The 20075-nt window shown below is 38.3% G+C and overlaps 1 long non-coding RNA gene across 1 annotated transcript; it reads left to right on the top strand.

Annotated features, from left to right (window-relative positions):
- Window positions 1–784: 784 nt before the first annotated feature.
- LOC103517391 lies at window positions 785–15807 on the top strand. The gene is made up of 2 exons (XR_003393725.1): window positions 785–941; window positions 15734–15807. It is a non-coding gene; the product is annotated as an uncharacterized LOC103517391 (long non-coding RNA).
- The last annotated feature ends 4268 nt before the right edge of the window (window positions 15808–20075 follow it).

Genomic DNA, 20075 nt, shown 5'->3' with positions numbered 1-20075 from the left:
CTTCTCTTTCTCCTATACAAAACTAACTTTTTCGTTTTTCTTCTGGTTATAGTTTTACAAAATACAAACTTATTCGTTTTCTTCTCGTACATTTTCTTTTCCCTTGGGATCCTAACTTATTTTGTGTCAGTTTTCATTTGTTTCTCCTTGGGTATCTTTGTTTTGTTAATTCCATTTCAGTTGTCCATTCTATTTCAGGCATTGTTAGTTCCATTGTTATAACTTTTCTTCTTTTTCTCCTCTACAAAACTAACTTTTTCGTTTTTCTTCTGGTTATAGTTTTACAAAATACAAACTTATTCGTTTTCTTCTTGTACATTTTCTTTTCCCTTGGGATCCTAACTTATTTTGTGTCAGTTCTCATTTGTTTCTCCTTGGGTATCTTTATTTTGTTAATTCCATTTCAGTTGTCCATTCTATTTCAGGCATTGTTAGTTCTTCTAAGTTTTCGGTTTTCCCATTTTGTTTTGTTCCTTTGTTTGTTTTCCTGTTTTGTTTTAATTCCAAAGGCGACCGACACTAGTTCCTTACCCCTTGGACAATCCGACATAGTGATCTTTATTTGTTTATTTAATTGTCCACTTCTTTTAAGTTTTAAAATTTTGTTTTGATGTTTGGAATTGTTCTTATAACTTTTTCTACTTTATTTTATTTTCAACCATTCTTCTTATAAGTATCCCTGTTTTGTTTTAATTCCCAGCCATTTCTAAAGACGACCCACACTGTTGATCGTTATTTGTGTAATGTAGTTGTCAATTTGAGTTGTAATTATTGTTGTAAATTGTTCTTATAGTTTTCCCATTTTGTTCTGATTTCAGCCATTTCCAAAGAGGACAGTGGAGATCGGGACAAGTCCAAATGTACCAATATCAGCTACAACGGCTACTCCGATGAGTTCCTAGACACGATAGAGTCCGAGAATAAGAACCTCAGTGATTACGGTAAGTACAATCGAGGTTCTACTGTACATAAGCACTATGTACAGTAGAACCTCGATTATTAGGAGCGCTATGAGGAGCGCGGTAGCGCTCCGCCCCGCCAAGTCAAGAAAGTTTGACCGCGCTACTAGAGATATTATACGCGATTTCAACTAATTGGGACCGAGGGTAAGTTGAAATAATTGAAGTTACGTATAAAACAATTAAAAATGGCAAAATTTAGATGTACAATAGAACAATTACCTACCCATTTTGTTCTATTTTGAACTGATTTTGGAGTTGAAAAAATGGAAGTTCAAATAATGGAGGTTCTACTGTAGTATACTTGCTTCCTTTGCTTTGATGCTTTGCTTTACTGTATAACTCAATCAGGATATAGAATAGAATATATATACCCTGTTTATACTGCCAGAATGAGACTGAAAAGTCCCTTTACACCCGCGTTCTAAGCAAGGTGTTATGTATTTCATAACCTTCCATGAAAGGGCCTTTATTGGGTGCCCAAAAGAGTCCAAAATTTAATGACCGACTTTCCAGAAGATTTTATAATCAGATGGTCTTGTAACGTAACGACTACGGGAGGTTAACCCCGAAGGCGTTCTCTACCACCTAACCATCGGCATCACGTGATACAAGACTGATCAATCTGGCACACGACTGTCTATAAATAGATCGTCTTATCTATCAATTTTAAAATTAATTCAACAAATTTGCCTTTTCTTCTTCTTTTTCCTCATTATCCATATTAGTTGTGATAAGGAAAGTCGTACGGTTTATCGGTTTTCCTTATCTATTATCATAAAACATACATGTTATTGTGATCTCTGATTTACAATTATTTTACTATTCAGGGTATCCCCACAAACAAAAGAAGTTCATTTATCCAATTTTGTAAGTTTTGCTTCATACTCTGTTACTTGATTCGGTGCATGGTTTTAGCGAATTTCCGTTTTTTTTTTTTTTTTTATTCTTTTTTTTTGTTTTGTGCGTATTTTTTAGGGATTTTTTTTTTTTTTTTTTTTTTTTTTTTTTTTTTTACAGTCTGTACTCTGTATGAAAAAAAAAATGTATTTTGGAATGATGTTTTGATTGTTCAGTGATATTATTATTTAAATGTAGGTTGTTCGTGTGTGTTTGGATTTTATTTCGATTTGATGTATGACATGGTATGACGAGACTGTATGCTTGTACTTTTAACTTTTACACCACATAAAATAAATAAGGACTTATCCAAACCTGGTCGACCTATATATCAAATTAAAGGTCTTTTTACTAGGAACACGAAAGTGGTGGTGCAAATTTTGTCCAAAAAACCATAAAGCCAAAAAACCAAAAAAACTGGGTTTTGGGGTTTTTTTTTTTAAAGGAAGGCATTGAATCAGTAAATGGTGCTGCGCCTTAGAAACCTTAGAATACTAGGAAATTTTCCTTGAATTTTAACCCGAATTTTTTCTATGCATCTCCTAGGTAGGTATTCTTGTAAAAAAAATCATCGATTTTAAAAGATTTTCTTTGTCTTTTCCCCTAAAATAAAATTGCAATATCATTCCATCATTACCTTCATTACTCTGTAACTTTTATTTCACACTTCACAAAACTTTTATTTCTTCTGTTTTTTTATCCTATCCGGAGGGGCTCACATCATCCAACTTGTGGAATGAGGGTTTGTCTCACCCATTCCTAAAATGAGGGGGGTGGGGGTCGTCTAACCCATCCATGGTAGGAGTATGGGGGTGGCTCTCTGGAAAACTGTGGGATGAGACAGTGTGGGGGGTGGCTAACCCTCCAGAACTTTGGTAGTTGAATCTGAATGATAATGGCATCCCTATCCAATTCTCTTTCCCCTCCCACTTTCTCTACCTTCCCTCCTCCCCAATTCCAATCACTCTCATTTATTTTCGCCCTCATCCCCAAATTTTCGACACGTCCTCCTCTTCCTTCTTCTTCTTCTTCTTCTTCTTCTTCTTCTTCTTCTCCTTCTACTTCTTCTTCTCCTTCTTCTTCTTCTTCTTCTTCTTCTTCTTCTTCTTCTTCTTCTTCTTCTTCTTCTTCTCCTTCTTCTTCTTCTTCTTCTTCTTCTCCTCCTCCTCCTCCTCCTCCTCCTCCTCTTATTCTCCTTCTTGTGCATCTTCTCTTCTCCTCCCTCCAATTCTTCACCTTTATCTCTTTCTTCGTCAGGTCCTGCAGCTCTTCTTTCTCTTTTTCTTCTTCCTCCTCCCTCCTCTTCTTTTTCTTGTTATTCTTCTTTCTCTCCTTTTTCTTCTTCCTCTTCTTCTTCTTTTATTCTTCTTTTTTTATCATTTTCCTCCTCCTCCTTCTCTCAACCCTCCTCCATCCCGTTCTTCTCCTGTTCCTCTTTCAGCTCCCCTTCTTCTTTTCCTCCTACTCCTCCACCTGACCCTAATCCATCTACTTCTCCTTGTTTCTCCCTTTTTTCTCCCTTTTTTCCCCTTCTTCATCCATCTCCTCTCTCTCATCTACCTCTCTTCCTCCTTCTCCACTTCCCCCTCCATTTTCACACCCCCACAACGGAAAGTGATTACTGTTGGATGATAATGATGATGATGATGATTATGATGATGATGATGATGATGAGATTTTTAATTCATTTATTTGAACTGCCAGAGGGTTATCGATGTAGATTTTATTTGAACTGCCAGAGGGTTATCGATGTAGATTAATCCTTGGGTGACGTCACTACCTCACTCGTGCAGGTCATTGCTCCCTTGACTTGATTAAAAGGAAGAAGTGGTTAGTTGGAAGAGCTCCTCCAGGAGAACCCTGCCACTTAAAAGAAAACTATACAAAAGTAGAAGGAAGGAAGAAAGAGAAGAGGAGTTAGGTCAGAATTGAATTCTAAAGGCCAGGCTACGATTAGTTATTGTTGTATTGAGGTTTTTTTTAAGGTTTGATAGGGGGAAATGTACAACAACAAAAAAGTTTGATACCGGGACCGACTGTACTTATTTAGGTTTGATACCGGGACTGACTGTACTTACATATTTAGGTTTGATACCGGGACTGACTGTACTTATTTAGGTTTGATACCGGGACTGACTGTACTTATTTAGGTTTGATACCGGGACTGACTGTACTTATTTAGGTTTGATACCGGGACTGACTGTACTTATTTCGGTTTGATACCGGGACTGACTGTACTTATTTCGGTTTGATACCGGGACTGACTGTACTTATTTCGGTTTGATACCGGGACTGACTGTACTTATTTCGGTTTGATACCGGGACTGACTGTACTTATTTCGGTTTGATACCGGGACTGACTGTACTTATTTCGGTTTGATACCGGGACTGACTGTACTTATTTCGGTTTGATACCGGGACTGACTGTACTTATTTCGGTTTGATACCGGGACTGACTGTACTTATTTCGGTTTGATACCGGGACTGACTGTACTTACATATTTAGGTTTGATACCGGGACTGACTGTACTTATTTAGGTTTGATACCGGGACTGACTGTACTTATTTCGGTTTGATACCGGGACTGACTGTACTTATTTCGGTTTGATACCGGGACTGACTGTACTTATTTCGGTTTGATACCGGGACTGACTGTACTTATTTCGGTTTGATACCGGGACTGACTGTACTTATTTCGGTTTGATACCGGGACTGACTGTACTTATTTCGGTCTTTTGAACGAAAAAAGAGGAAGAAAAAGAACAATTTTTTTTTTTTTTTTTTTTTTTTTTTTTTTTTTTCTTAGCCGACTTTTTAGTCTTAGCCGACAGTATAAATAAGGTATATTAAATAAATAAAAATAAATAAATTTAAGTTTGATAGAGGAATACTGATGGAACTGTACCAACGGAAGTCTTATCGTGTCGAAATCGAAGAGAGAAGGAGGACAGAATAGGAGAAAGCCAGCCGTTCCGAGAACGAACCTTATCTGTTTCGCCCCAGGCGGGATAGACTCGCTACCCTTCAAGGCTGGAGAACTTTAGTGAAACCTGCAATGAATCCAAGCTAACTGGAGAATTTAAATAAACCCCCCCATAAGTCTCAGAAATCTCAGACCCCATAAGTCTCAGAAATCTCAGACCCCCACAGACTCAGAAATCTCAGACCCCATGAGTCTCAGAAATCTCAGACTCTTGTTCAATGATGCTTAAACCTCTCTCCCCCTCATTGGGAAAAGAAAATTAAAAGGTTTTCGGGCCCTCTCTCTTTTGCTGAAAATAAAATTATTATTAAAAGCCTTTTTTTAGGCTTATAACGACAAAGGTCTCTCCAATTTTCTCAAATGACAAATGACTTTACAGGCTTCAGCAGCCAATTATCCCTTATTTATTTCTCTTTCTCCCTCCTTCTTCTCTCTCTCTCCTTCCTTTTTCTCTCCGTCTCTCTCTCTCTCCCTCCCTCCCCCTCCCTCCCCCCCACTTTCTTTATATTTTTCTCGGTCTCTCGTTTTTTGTCATCTCTATTTCTCTCTTTAATATCCTTCCTCTTTCTCGCTTTCTCTCCCTCTCTCCCTTCCTCTCTCTCTCCCTCTCCCTCTTCTTCCCTTCCTCTTTGGTTCTTTTGTCTCAATTCGTCCAATCCCTGTTTATTTTTCTCTTTCACTTCCTCCCTCTCTCCTCTCTATCTCTCCCTCTTCCTTTTCTCTTTTACTTGATTTCTCCCTCCTCCTCCTAATCCCCCCCCTCTCCTTCCCTCGTTTTTTCTTCGATAAAGCACGTGTTTAGGAAATGTTCAAAATGATTAAGGTCCCATTTTCCCATATTTTTGTCACCCCTCCCCTTTTGTTCTCCCTCCTTCACTTTCTCTCTCTTCCTCCTCTCTTTCTCTCTCTTACTCTTCCTTTCCCTCTATCTCTTTCTCTTGCCTCCCTTTCCCCCTCCTCCTACATCATCATTATGTTTTATGGTATCTTCTTCTTCTCCTCCTCCTCCTCCTCCTCCTCCCCCTTCATCATTCTCCTCTCTGTTTGTATTCTGGCAAGTGACATTTTAAAGTGTAATATTTTATTTTTAATGTTTCAATTTCTCTGATTTTTCATTTTCTTTTTTCTCTCGATCCCAGGTTTTCCCTTTCTCTCGAGAGGGGAGGGGGCTCTCTCTCTCTCTCTCTCTCCGTCTCTTTTTCTCTTTAATGTTTTATGAGAAAATATTTTCTCTTTCAACAGTAGGTAGATACAGGATAGAAAAGTAACCAGTAGGGGAAAACTAAAGAAGAAGGAATGGAGGGAGAGAGGAGAAAATATTGATAATGAACAAAGATAGAGAAAAAAAAGAAAGAGTGGAGGAGAGAACGAAAGAAGATACAGAGTTGACGAAAGAGAGAAGGAGGGAATGGGAGGGAGAGAGAGAGAGAGAGGGAAGGAGGAAATGTGAGAGAGAGGGAAGGAGTTGGGTTAATATGAGAGAGAGAGAGGGAAGGAGGAAATGTGAGAGAGAGGGAAGGAGTTGGGTTAATATGAGAGAGAGAGAGAGAGGGAGGAAATGGGAGAGAGAGGGAGAAAGAGTTGGGTTATGAGAGAGAGAGAGAAGGAGGGAGGGAATGTGATCAAAGTCTGATAATAAGAACAAGCCTAATTGAAACTGAAACTGCTGAAAAAGAAAGAAAAAAAAAAAAGTAAGAGAAATAGAAGAATACAACGTTGTTTATCTCCTCTTCCTCCTCCTTTTCTTCTTCTTCTTCTTCTTCTTCTTCTTCTCCTCCTCCTCCTCCTCCTCCTCCTCTTCCTCCTTTTCTTCTTCCTCTTCAGCTCTTCTTCATCTGTAGAAAAGAAAAAAAATCCCTGCCCTGTTATTTTTTCTGTTTTCTAAATTTCTAGAAATTAAATTAAGACAAACAAGAAAATAATGGAAAATCTAATGCAGATTTTTTTTTTTGTTCCCCTGTTTTTCCTTTTTTTACTATTTTTTTCTCTCCATTTTTTCGCGAACACTAGGGAGTAAAATGGACGGACAGAAAAGAGAATAGAAATGGGTAGATAGAATGTTTACATTTACTACATTGCCAAGAAGGAAAGATCCTTTTCACCAGTGCAGCGTACAAAAATAGTTTACGAAAAAATAGTTTCTTCCTCTTTTAAGAAGGAGAATTGAATTTAAATTCAAGAGAGGAGTAAAATGGACGGACAGAAAAGAGAATAGAAATGGGTAGATAGAATGTTTACATTTACTACATTGCCAAGAAGGAAAGATCCTTTTTCACCAGTGCAGCGTACAGCGTACATAAATAGTTTACGAAAAAATAGCTTCTTCCTCTTTTAGGAAAGAGAATTGAATTTAAATTCAAGAGAAGAGTTGGTTAATATTATAGAGAGAGGGAGGAAATGGGAGAGAGAGGGGGGGGGGAAAGAGTTGGGTTATTAGAGAGAGAGGGAGGGAGGGAATGTGTGAGAGAGAGAAGGAGTTGGGTTATTAGAGAGAGAGGGAGGGAGGGAATGTGAGAGAGAGAGGGAGGGAGGGAATGTGAGAGAGAGAGGGAGGGAGGGAATGTGAGAGAGAGAGAAGGAGTTGGGTTATTAGAGAGAGAGGGAGGGAGGGAATGTGAGAGAGAGAGAAGGAAGGAATGAGCGAGAGAGGAAAGGAGTTGGATTATGGGAGAGAGTTTTATGTGTTTCTCTCACGAATGAAATACAAACATGGCTTGTAGGTTATATAGGTATCATGTCGACGTAAAACTTATTTCTAGACACAGATAACTAACATAGAATTAAAAGTAAAAGATAAAAAAAACCTAACCTAATAACTATTAAAAGTAATGTAGAATTAACGCGTTGTAAACAGGAGGACGTCGGTTCCATCCCAGTGGAGCAATATTATTTTTTCCTTATTCATTTGTGACTTTTCCGAGTTGGGTGATGGGTAGATAACGCCTCTAGATTTATCCTGACAAAGGTGAGAGCACCCGAAGTACAAGGTGCACCCTGAAGTCCAAGTATAACCAACCTGGACAAAAATCAACTCTGACGGAAACTCACTAACACCCATATTTATGAACAAAATGCTGGCTCTTAAGTTCGTGCTAAGCATAGTCTCAAGGCATTTGATTGGTCAATTTTGATTTGAGACTGATCTAAGAACAATCACTCTTGTTCATAAATACGAGTGTAAGTCACGGAGGTTATTCATACATTTGAATAAAATACAATGAATCGCACAATGAGAGAGAGAGAGAGAGAGAAGAGAAAGAGAGACAGACCATTTTAACAATGGTGTGGAGGTGACAAAAAAAGGGAAAAAAAAGATAGAGAGCTAGAGAGTGAGTGAGTGAGAGAGAAAGAGAGAGAGAGAGGGAGAGCGAAGAGACAAAGAGAAACGGAGAGGAGAGAGAGAGAGAGAGAGAGAGAGAGAGAGAGAGAGAGAGAGGGAGAGAGAAGAGGAAGAGAGACAGACCATTTTAACAATGGTGTGGAGGTGACAAAAAAAGAAAAAAAAAAAGATAGAGAGCTAGAGAGTGAGTGAGAGAGAAAGAGAGAGAGGGAGAGACTGAAAGTGAGGGAAAGCGAAGAGAAAAAGAGAAAGGAAGAGAGAGAGAGGGAGGGGAGAGAGAGAGAGAGAGCATTTGTAACAATAGTCTGGAGGTGACAAAAAGAGAGAGAGAGAGAAAATTCAGCACAGCATGACATTGCTGAAAAATAAAAGGCTAATTTTCCTGAAATCATTTCTCTCTCTCTCTCCCTCCCTCTCTTCCCCTTCTTCTCCTCCCTCCTCTCTCTCTCTCTTTCTCTCTCTTTCTCTCTCTTTCTCTCTCTTTCTCTCTCTTTCTCTCTCTTTTTCTCTAAAATTCATTAAGCGTGACAAAAAAGTGTCAGGCCTTTTTTTTTCTAATTACACCACCTTTTTTTAATGATTCATATTTGTAAGTAATTCGTTGTTTTTTTCTTTTTTACTTTCCTTATCAGAGAAAATTCAGCACAGCATGACATTGCTGAAAAATAAAAGGCTAATTTTCCTGAAATCATTTCTCTCTCTCTCTCCCTCCCTCTCTCTCTCTCTCCCTCCCTCTCTTCCCCTTCTTCTCCTCCCTCCTCTCTCTCTCTCTCTCTCTCTCTCTTTTTCTCTAAAATTCATTAAGCGTGACAAAAAAGTGTCAGGCCTTTTTTTTTTTCTAATTACACCACCTTTTTTTAATGATTCATATTTGTAAGTAATTCGTTGTTTTTTCTGCCAACTCTTTTTTTAATATTACCTATTCATCTAAAATCTAAATAATTCTATAATACATACTATTTTCTAACGGGAGAAATGATTTCATTATGAATAGGTATAGGTAATAGGTATGGTAAACTTTTTTAGATATTGTAAAAGTTAGGGTAAAAGAACACTCAAATAAGCATCATTCAATAGGATAAGGAAAGTCGTGTGATGTTCACACCAGATTAATATTACCTATTCATCTAAAATCTAAATAATTCTATAATACATACTATTTTCTAACGGGAAAAATGATTTCATTGTGAATAGGTAATAGGTATGGTAAACTTTTTTTTCATTATTATTTTTATTTAGAAATGACTCATGTACCTATTTCTATTCTACTACACATTTCTACCGGTACACATTTGACATCATGATGAATATGGGTTGGATGTCATAAAACTCAGATCACGCGAAAAAGCTTTACCTGTGTGTTGTAAGCTCTGGTGACTAGTCACAGAATTATAGAATATTTTAGACTGGAAAAACAGTGATGGATGATCATTGGGGAGCCTAGGAGTCCCGCAATTTGGGGCAACACTCCTAAGTGAACACTAACTTTGAGGGAGGGGATCTGAATAATTAGAGGAAAATGCATTGTTTGAATACAAAATATGAATAAGATCATGAATTAAAGCTACATATGTATAGGTACAAGCCAGCCAAGCATTTTAGCGGGTCTGCCTTGTAAGTGCTAGGCCGCGGATTCTTTTCCAGCCCGGGACGAATTTTATCCTGAACTACCTAAACAGGTGTAAAGGTTCGTTCTAGGTTCTAGGAACGTCACGAACCTATGTCAAAGCTTATTCACCCCAGTAGTTTGACAGAGGGAACTAGATAAACTGTGACAGGACAAACTGTGAAATGACAAGCATTAAAACGTAAAAAACAACATTATTGACAAGCATTTATGCTCAACAAACCGGGACTGACTGACTGTACTTATTTAGGTTTGATACCGGGACTGACTGTACTTATTTAGGTTTGATACCGGGACTGACTGTACTTACATATTTCGGTTTGATACCGGGACTGACTGTACTTATTTAGGTTTGATACCGGGACTGACTGTACTTATTTAGGTTTGATAGAGGGAACTGTAACAACGGAGGTCTTATTGTCTCAAAATCGACGAGAGAAGGAAGACAGGATAGGAGAAAGTCAGCCGTTCCGAGAACGAACCTTATCTGTTTCATATAAGTTCGCCCCGGGCGGGAATCGAACCCACGACCTACCGCTTACAAGGTGGACAGATAGACACGCTGCCCTACAAGGTAACTTAGCTAAAAATTAGGCTGAAGAACTTTCGAGAAACCTACAATGAATCTCAGAAAAAAAACCCATAAGTCTTATAAATCTCAGACCCCATGAGTCTCGGAAATCTCAGACCCCATGAGTCTCAGAAATCTCAGACTCTTGTTCAATGATGCTTAAACCTCGCTCCCCCTCATTGGGAAAAGAAAATTAAAAGGTTTTCGGGCCCTCTCTCTTTTGCTGAAAATAAAATTATTATTAAAAGCCTTTTTTTAGGCTTATATCGGTAGCTTCCATAAAGTCTACACTCAGTTCTAAATTATTACAATGTTCACGTTATCATGCTAACTATAAAATAGTAAGCTTACCTTCTTTTTACCTTCCTGATAGCTGATAGGCAAAACTGGATTTTACCTGATTTTTTGTGAAATTTTGTTTTCTTGTTTTATAGCTTTTGTGTACTTTTTTCGTTGTTGACTCATTGACTTTTGTATTGTTGTTTTTTTAAAAAGTACATAATAATCAATTTTTCTTCTTCCTCCTCGCCTTTTTCCGTGTAAGTGTCGGCGTTTTTCGTCAGCCTCTCAATTAGCCCTAACCCCCTAACTAGGGTGATTTGGGCTGACATTTGGTTTTGGCTACAAATTTCACGAGTGCTGGATGCCCTTCGCACTCAACCTTCGCTATGTTTTTGGGAAGGAAAGTCGCACTCCCACCTTCATTTACTTTTGTACCTATTGTTGTTATTTTAAAAAGTACATACATAATAATAAATTATAATAATATATACTATAATTTATAATTTGTTCAAAGTTTTTACTAATGTCCACACCTCGCAGGCTTGGTTATAGCCAGGGGCGTTCTCTACCACCTAACCCTTGGAGCTTTGACCATAACTGTGTCAAATTAACCATACCTCCGCTGGGATCGAGAGAGAGAGAGAGAGAAAGAGAGAGAGAGAAAAAGAGAGAGAGAGAGAGGGAAGGAATGTCAATAAAAAAGAACGGACAGAGGGAGATGGAGAAAGTTCATAAAGGGAGAGAGAATCTCTCCGGATGAGAGAGAGAGAGAGAAAAGTTACGTTAGAGGAGGGAGGAAGAGAGAGGAGAAATGTGTGGTCATAAAGAGAAAAAGAGGGGGTTTGAGAGGACAGAAAGAGAGAGAGAGAGATAGAGGAAGTTAGGAAAGAAGAGGGGAAGGAGGGAGAGAGAGAGAGGAAGTTAGAGAAGGAGGGAGAGAGAGAGAGAAGAGAAATGTGTGGTGATAAAGGTTGCATGGACAGAAAAAGAGAGAGGGAGAAAGAGTGAGAGAGATAGAATTCTCGAATGTACTATAAATCATGTTTTATGACCTTATTTGTGATGCTCCCTAGTTTTTGTGAACATAAAACAGGGAGAGAGAGAGAGAAAAGAGGAGGGGGTATAAAGTATTACACACACACACACACACACACACACACACACACACACACACACACTAAAAGGGGGAGAGAGAGAGAGAGAGAGAGAGAGAGAGAGAGAGAGAGAGAGAGAGAGAAAAGAAGAGAGAGAGGGAAGAGAGGGGAGGAGAGGAAGAGAGAGAGAGAGAGAGAGAGAGAGAGAGAGAGGGGAGGTGGGGGAATAAGGGATGATATGATACACATCCACTAAATTGGAGCGAAGAAGAGAGAGAGAGAATAGAGAGATAGCATCAATATGTATAATGAATTAAATGAATGAATTTTAAATGAATTAAAAAAATAATAATAATGAATAATTATGTATTTTCAAAATAATATTTATAATATTTTATAATTCAAATATCAACATAATTTGTGTCTGGAGTCTGTCTGGACTGGAACCTATGGACTAACTTTAGAAAAAAGAAGACATTTCTCTCCTTTTTAGAAGAAAAAAGAAGATATTTCTCTCGTTTTTAGAAGGGAAGAGCGGAAGAGGCATTCTACAGTCTACTCTCCTAAGCCTGAGCAGCCACTTCGTATAGTACATCCATACTTTGTTTCCTAAAAAAGAAGAAAGATATTGAAAATATTTTCGTTAAGAATGGCTAGCTCCACCTCTAAAGTTACAATACGTACCTACAATAAATTCCAAGTCTGATAATAAGAACAAGCCTAATTGAAACTGAAACTGCTGAAAAAGAAAGAAAAAAAGTAAGAGAAATAGAAGAATACAACGTTGTTCTTTATCTCCTCTTCCTCCTCCTTTTTTTCTTCTTCTTCTTCTTCTCCTCTTCCTCCTTTTCTTCTTCCTCTTCTTCATCTGTAGAAAAGAAAAAAATCCCTACCCTGCCATGTTATTTTTTCTGTTTTCTAGAAATTAAATTAAGACAAACAAGAAAATAATGGAAAATCTAATGCAGATTTTTTTTTTTTTTTTTTTTGTTTTGTTCCCCTGTTTTTCCTTCCTTACTATTTTTTTCTCTCCATTTTTTCGCGAACACTACGGAGTAAAATGGACGGACAGAAAAGAGAATAGAAATGGGTAGATAGAATGTTTACATTTACTACATTGCCAAGAAGGAAAGATCCTTTTCACCAGTGCAGCGTACAAAAATAGTTTACGAAAAAATAGTTTCTTCCTCTTTTAAGAAGGAGAATTGAATTTAAATTCAAGAGAGAATAATAACAGTTAAAACAGTTCTGTTAACAGTATTTGTAATTCAAAGTTCAGTAACTTCATAAGTTGCTGAAAAAGGCCCGTACACCAATAGCCCAACGGGGCCTAGAAAAAAAAAATACGTCAATTCAGGACATTCGGGCATAGAAAAAATGTTAGAAATTATCTTTGTAGATTTCATATGGATAGCTCCTCAATTTCCCCAACTAATGGCAGTACATAGACCTTCAATCTCCACAACCAATGAATGTAGATCCACAGGTTCCATTCCCAAAGGAGGTAGATATTTACTCCATATTGAAGAAGACCTATCAGAACTTTCACGATACGGACCTTCCAAGAGCTTTCGATAACGTGAACTAGACATGATGATAGAGTTTTTGCAAGGTGTTATTGTTGTGTAATAAAGATATAAGGATCAATTACAACATATGCAGAAATCAGACAACATAGAGATCAACAATGAAAGTAAGAAAACTGAAAGTTAAACTAAAGAAAGGCGTAAGGCAAGGTTGCAATCTTTCCCCTCACCTGTTCATCTAGGTAGGTACATGGTAAAATGAAACTGAAAAAAAAAAGTGAAAGAATACACAATCCACATCCTGAAATGTACGTAGCCAAAAGACAGAATCACAAAAATACTAGTAGTCTAGTATGGAAAATGGAAAGAAAACAGAAACACTAACGGGCTGAATAATAACCAACCAGCCATTACGACCGTCAAAATCTTCTAAATATCTGACCAGCAGCATAACAGAGAATGGCAAAAGTAGTGTAATTAGTTAATTACTAAGTTAAATTATTAAACTAAACCGAATTCATACAATCGATTGGAAAATTACATTATTAGTGGAACAAATGGATGTAAATCCTCAACCTCCTCAACAAATGGATGTAGATCCACAATTTCCTCAACCAATGGAAGTAGATGTTAACCCTATTGATGAAGAAATGGAAATTGAAACCACCCAACAACCTCAAGAACCCTCACGATATGTGACCAGTGTTATTTGGTGCACTCTCAACCCACCTATCTGCTCATATGCTAAAAATACGGAGGCATCCACAAGAACAACGACAACAAAGAGATGAACAATAACACCACCACCACCACCACCACCACCACCAACAAGAACAGCATCAACAACACAAACATTCTACAGACAACCAACAAGAAGAGCAACAAAGAGATGACCAACAATAAAAATGACGACACCAGAACCAACAACACCCTACAGACAGAACAAGAGCAGCAACAAAAACAACAACAACAACAACAACAACAACGAAATTAAGAAATTAAGATGAACACCAAGAAGAAAAGGAAGAAGGTTAAATCGATTAACATCAAGAATAAAGATAAGAGCTAAGATAGTTATTCGACTTTCTTTGAATTTTCTTTTTCTGACCAAGAATATTGTGGATAAACTACAAACACCAGGGAGGTCTTGAATTTTTACTTTTTTCACTTAGTAGAAATAGAAATATTGCCTAGATCTGCACGTATCTACTCTACTGAGGATTTGTTCTGCAGAGAATTTGGTCCTCCTCCTCCTCCTTCTTCTCCACATTCTTTTCCACCTCCTGCTTCTCCTCTTTCTCTACAATCCCCTTGGTATCGTAGCTCTAATACTGGTCAAATATAACTCTACAAACACTCTCCTCCTCTAACGCCTCCTTCTCCTCCTATAGGCAACTCGTTCTTCCTTCACACTCTCTCCCTCCTCCTTCTCCACTTTCATTTCCTCCTCCTTCTTCTTCTCCTCCTCTTTCTCTACAATCCCCTTAGTATCGTAGCTTTACTGGTCAAATATAACTCTAACCGAGTCTAACCTCTTACGCCTCCTTCTCCTCCTATAGGCAACTCGTTCTTCCTTCACACTCTCTCCCTCCTCCTTCTCCTTCACTACCTTCATCTCCACTTTCATTTCTTCTTTCTTCTTCTCCTCTTTCTCCTTCCCCCTTCACTCTGCTCTTCACTCTCCTCCTTCTCCTCCTCCTCCTCCTCCTCCTCCTCCTCCTCCTCCTTCACACTCTCCCTCTAGATCGTAAATAAGTAATGAATGTCCAGGTGTATAGGTCGTAAAACCCGATTGAACTGTTACCCTGAAAAATAGGGGAGAGAAAAAAAAGGAGGTCAAATTTTATGACTCTCTTTCCTGCCCTCCTCTTCTTCTCCTCCTCCTTCTCCTCACTCTTCTTTTCAATCCTCTTTCCCCCTCCCCTTTCTCTAATCTCCCACACTCCCACTCTTTTATCATCTCAATCCTACCTTTGGGGTCCCAGCCCCAGCCTACTGCCCTAAGAAACTAGGGTAAACTTATTCAATACTAGGATTAGGATATACGTAATGCTGGGTCAGATGTGTTAGAGAAAGAGAATAATTCAAACATCTTCCTTATTCTATTTCATTTTGATTTTATTTTCCTTTCGGAATTTCTCATTTTCTGAAGCTCGTTTCCCCTCTTTTGGGGTGATTCGTGGAAGCTTAACTCGTCTTTGAGGGCTGTTTGCCCCTACACCTAAGCCTCGGAGTGGGCTTTTTGTGTTCGGAAGCATCTTTTGGTGTGAGAGCGCCGTAGGAAATCCAAGATGGCGCGCCAGCGGATTCGGTTCCGTTTCCCGAAAGGAAAATACAATACTTCTGTGTGTTTCACATTTTACATGTTTCTTTCCCAATTCGACTGAAAAATCAACAGAGCAAGAATTTTGAAGTCTCCTCCTAAAACCCTTTTGCTTCCTCTGATTTCAGAATGGAACAGCGGCGAAAACAAGGCCACCGTTCAGCGACAAATCTCCGTGTCTTCGGATTCGAAACTGCTCGACGCGGACATAGCCGAGGAAACCCGAGTCCTCCTTCGGAACCGGAAACCCCCGAGGCCCAAATCCGAAGTGTTCCTGAACAAGTACGCCACGCCCCCTAGTCAGTCGAGTACGAACCGGCGAACGAAGAGGTTCTCAGCGTTCGGGGTGAGTAGGATTGGGTCAGCGGTAGCGCGCTGGGTTGCGGTGCAGACGGTCCCGGGTTCGAATCCCAGGGTTGACAAAAAAATTGCTCGTATTTTTTCCCACCATAAATAAATACACCTTTTTTGTTATGAATCATCTGATTAGGTTAGCGCGTCTGTCTTGTAGGCGCTAAATCGCAGGGGGCGAATGTAAATTCCCCCGATTTCATGTAAATTCCCCCGATTTCAAAATTACTTCCTGTAGGGTCATATGTAAATTCCCCCGATTATGAAAAAAAAAGGTATATGTAAACTCCCCCGATGGTAGAACCTACAGAAAAATATTAACAAGCAGGGTCCGTCCCTCCGGGAATTTTTTAGCCCGTAGTGATTAGAGAAAATCAGTACCTATGTACCTACCTAATTTGTTTAATATTTTTTTTCCAAACTTTGAAAAAAAAAAAAAATGAAGTTTTAGTAAATTTTCATCCACAGATCCCACATTCATTCTTGTTTGGATTATTATTATTATTCCTTACTTTTGAACATGATTTCCAATCAATATACGCTTTGTCTCCTCTTCTCTCTCTCTCTCTTCCCTTTCTCCTCCTTCTCCTCCTCCTCCTCTTCTCTCTCTCTCTCTCTCCCTTTTACTCTATTTATCCATTTTTTTCTATCCTTATGGATATTTATCCATTTTTTTTCTATTTCTATCCTTATATTTATCCATTTTTTTATGATAAATAATGGATAGAAACTTCATTTATCTCTACTCACAATCTGGTTTTTGCTTTAGCTCTGGTAAAAGCTTTGGCGAATGAAATGATGTGTTCTATGTTTGCTCATTCCGACTTGCTTCTGAAACAGTGAAATGATTTCGTTGGAAATTAGAGATGGAAGGAAATTTTGCTAGGTATACAGATTCAGAAGAAGAAAAAACGATGGGAATAGATGAAGTAAACGAGACTGACGGAGAAGTCCTATAAGAGAAAAGAAGGAGAAGAACAATAAGAAAGAGAAGAAGAAGGAGGAGGAGAAGAAGAGGAAGGAGAAGAAGAAGAAGAAGAAAGAATAAGGAGGAGGAGGAGAAGAAGAAGGAGAAGAAAGAAGAATAAGAAGTAAAGGAAGGAGGCGAAGGAGGAGAAGAAGAAGAGGAAATGGCAAAGCAAATAAAGAGTTAGATGTCAATTTGAAATGAGAATGATATGTAAATGAGGACAGATATAGTGAAGACTGGAAAAAAGAAGAAGAAGGAGAGAGAGAGAGGGGGGGAGGGGAGGGAGGCAGACTTAGAAGATGGAAAGAGAGGGAGAGAGAAAGGAGTGGTAAGGAGAATCGGAGAGAGAAAGAATAAAAGACATTATAGAAGAGAGAGGTAGAAGGGGGAGAGGCAGAGAGAATAAAACAAACACGAACAGAAGGAAAATAAAAATAATGATGGAAAAAACTGTGTAAAAAGAAGAAAAGGGAGAGAGAGAGAGAGAGAGAAGGAGAGCGAGAGGGAGGGAGAAAGAGAGAGCGAGAGAGGGAGGGAGGGAGAGAGGGAGAGAGAGAGAGAAGGAGAGCGAGAGGGAGGGAGAAAGAGAGAGCGAGAGAGAGAGAGGGAGGGAGTACAAGAGAGAGATGATAATGTAGACGAAGACAGAAATGTATACACTTTCCATTTGAATCTTAAGCGTCTGAGAAACTAGCAACAACTGCCAGTCTAGTTAGCTTGGAGGGTAGTGCGTCTGCCTTGTAAGCGCTAGGTCGCGAGTTCGATTCCCGCCCGGGCGAACTATCCTTAACAAATAAGGTTCGTATTCGGAACGGCTGGTTTACTCCTATCCTGTGATCATTCTCTCCTCACTTTCGGGACGATAAGACCTTGCAGTCACAGTTCCCTCTATCAAACCTCTTATGAATAACAATAGTTTCTCATTACCTTGTATAGGCTCAGAAATATTATTTGGAAAACAACAATGAAATATAGAATCAAGACAGAAGCAAGAATTTTAATGAAATAAATAATTCAAACCGTTCCTGAAAAGTACCATTGGGGGTACTTATATAGGAACAAAAGGAAGATATTTTTATAGTTACATTAAAATAAACCATTCTCATTATTATACGCAAGGGTAATAGAAAATAACGCTAGGTGTTAATGGGTTAAATGTAACCAACCTCCGAAGTTGGACTTCGGCTCTGGAGATTGTTGGTTTGTGCTGTCCTTCAACTCGACTATTTTATGTCATTGCTGGGATTCGAACTGCAGTCCCCTCGAACAACCATCCATTTCTCGGGTGTCCCAATTTGAGTGCTAGTTTACCAGACGACCTTGGAGAAAAGAAAACAGAAGGAAAAGATCTGCGGTTGGCGGTATTTTGACCGCTTTTTGGCGGGTTTCGACCGCTTTTTGGCGGTTTTCAGCTATATCGACTAAACGGTTAGAGATTATTGTAAATACAACACCCAAATAAGCACCATTCAATAGGATAAGGAAATTCGTGTGATGTTCACACCAGATTTTTTGTTTCGTTTTCAGGCGCTGTGAATCAAAAGAGCTCTGCCCAACTTACTATCGACAAGTTTTATCCTATGTGAACGGAGCTTTGTCCATTATAGGCATATGCATCCTGTTTACACTGCCGAAGAAATTGCTAACCAGTCATTGAGTGTAAACGGATGAAGAAGTTGAGATTGACTGAGTGTGAGGACGGAGCAGGAATGGTACAGTTGGATAATGGAGGAGTTGCAAATGGGTAAAAATTATAAAAAAAATGGTTGATTCCTAAAAAAGTTGGGAAAAATCCAAATCTGAGGTCAAAACTCCGAAAAAACAACTGTAAAAGGTCGGAAAATTCAATTTTTATAATGAAAGAGTTCAAAGATTTGTGACGTCAGACTTAAAAAAAAAAAAAAAAAAAAAACAGGCACAGCATGTGATAGACTGAATAGACAAAAAGAAGAGGAAGAGAGAGAGAGAACAGAGAAAAGGCGAGAAATGCAAACGAAGAAAAACGTTGAAAGTTGAAACCCCTGTGTGAAGAAGAAAATAAAAAGAATGACGATGGTGAAGACCAAGTACGAGGAGGAAGAGAAAAAGAAAGTGGAAGAGAAGATGGAGAAGAAGAAGAAGTAGTAGTAGGAGTATTAAATGATGAAGAAGAAGAAGACGACGAAGAAAAAATAGACAAAAGAGGAAGAAAAAGCGAGAGAACAGAGAAAAGAAGAAGAAAAATACAAGTTGAAAATTGAAACCCCTGTGTGAAGAAAAAATGAGGAAGAGGGGGAGAAAAAGAAGAAGTAGAGGAAGAAATAGAAGTAACAGGAATAAATGATGAAGAAGGAGAAGAAGTAGGAAGAGGAGGAGAAGAAGAAGGAGGAGACGAACGAGACGAAAAAGAAGGAATGGAAGAAGAAGAAATAGACAAAAGAGGAAGAAAAAGTGAGAGAGAGAGAGAGAGAGAAAAAAAAGTGTTAGAAACTTCAATTGAAAACAAGAAGAAAGAGAACTAGACAAAAGAAAAAAGCAAGTATAAACAAACGAAGAATTGACGCGAGAAGAAAAGAGAACCCAAGAAGAAGGAAAAAGAAGAAGAAGAAAAAGAAGAAGAAGAAAAAGAAAAAGAAAAAGAAGAAGAAGAAGAAAAAGAAAAAGAAGAAGAAGAAGAAGAAAAGGAAAAAGAAAAAGAAGAAAGAAAAACAGCAAATTGAAATTGAAAACTCACAAGAGAGAACAAATTTAGTATGGAAAGAAGACAAAAAAAAGTGAATTACGTTGGTTAATGGAGAATAGCATTCTAAGAAGAACTTAGAGGAGGAGACAAAGAAGAAGAAGAAGAAATTGAAGAAAAGAGAGCAAAAGTATAAAGAGAAAAAGAAGCAGCAGTAGAAAAGAAGCTACGAAAGTGGGAAAACGAGTATGTAGGTACCTAGGTAACTAGTTCATACATAAAATAAAAGGTACAAATTGATGGAGTATTTCATGGAGGATAACATACATACAAAGAAGAAAAACTTAAAGGAGGAATAAAAAGAGAAAATTGAAAATGGAAGTAGAAGCAGAAAAAAAGAAATAGAAGGAGAATCAAAGGCAAACCCAGGAAAAGGAGTTGACAGAATAAAAAGAAGATGAAAGAAAAGAACAAATAAAGAGAAAATTGA

This window comes from Diaphorina citri, unplaced genomic scaffold, assembly GCF_000475195.1.
Source record: "Diaphorina citri unplaced genomic scaffold, Diaci psyllid genome assembly version 1.1 scaffold1831, whole genome shotgun sequence".
In the NCBI taxonomy this organism is placed as follows: Eukaryota; Metazoa; Arthropoda; class Insecta; order Hemiptera; family Psyllidae; genus Diaphorina; species Diaphorina citri.
The sequence above is the reverse complement of the archived record's forward strand: the minus strand, read 5'-3'. Positions and strand labels throughout refer to the sequence as shown.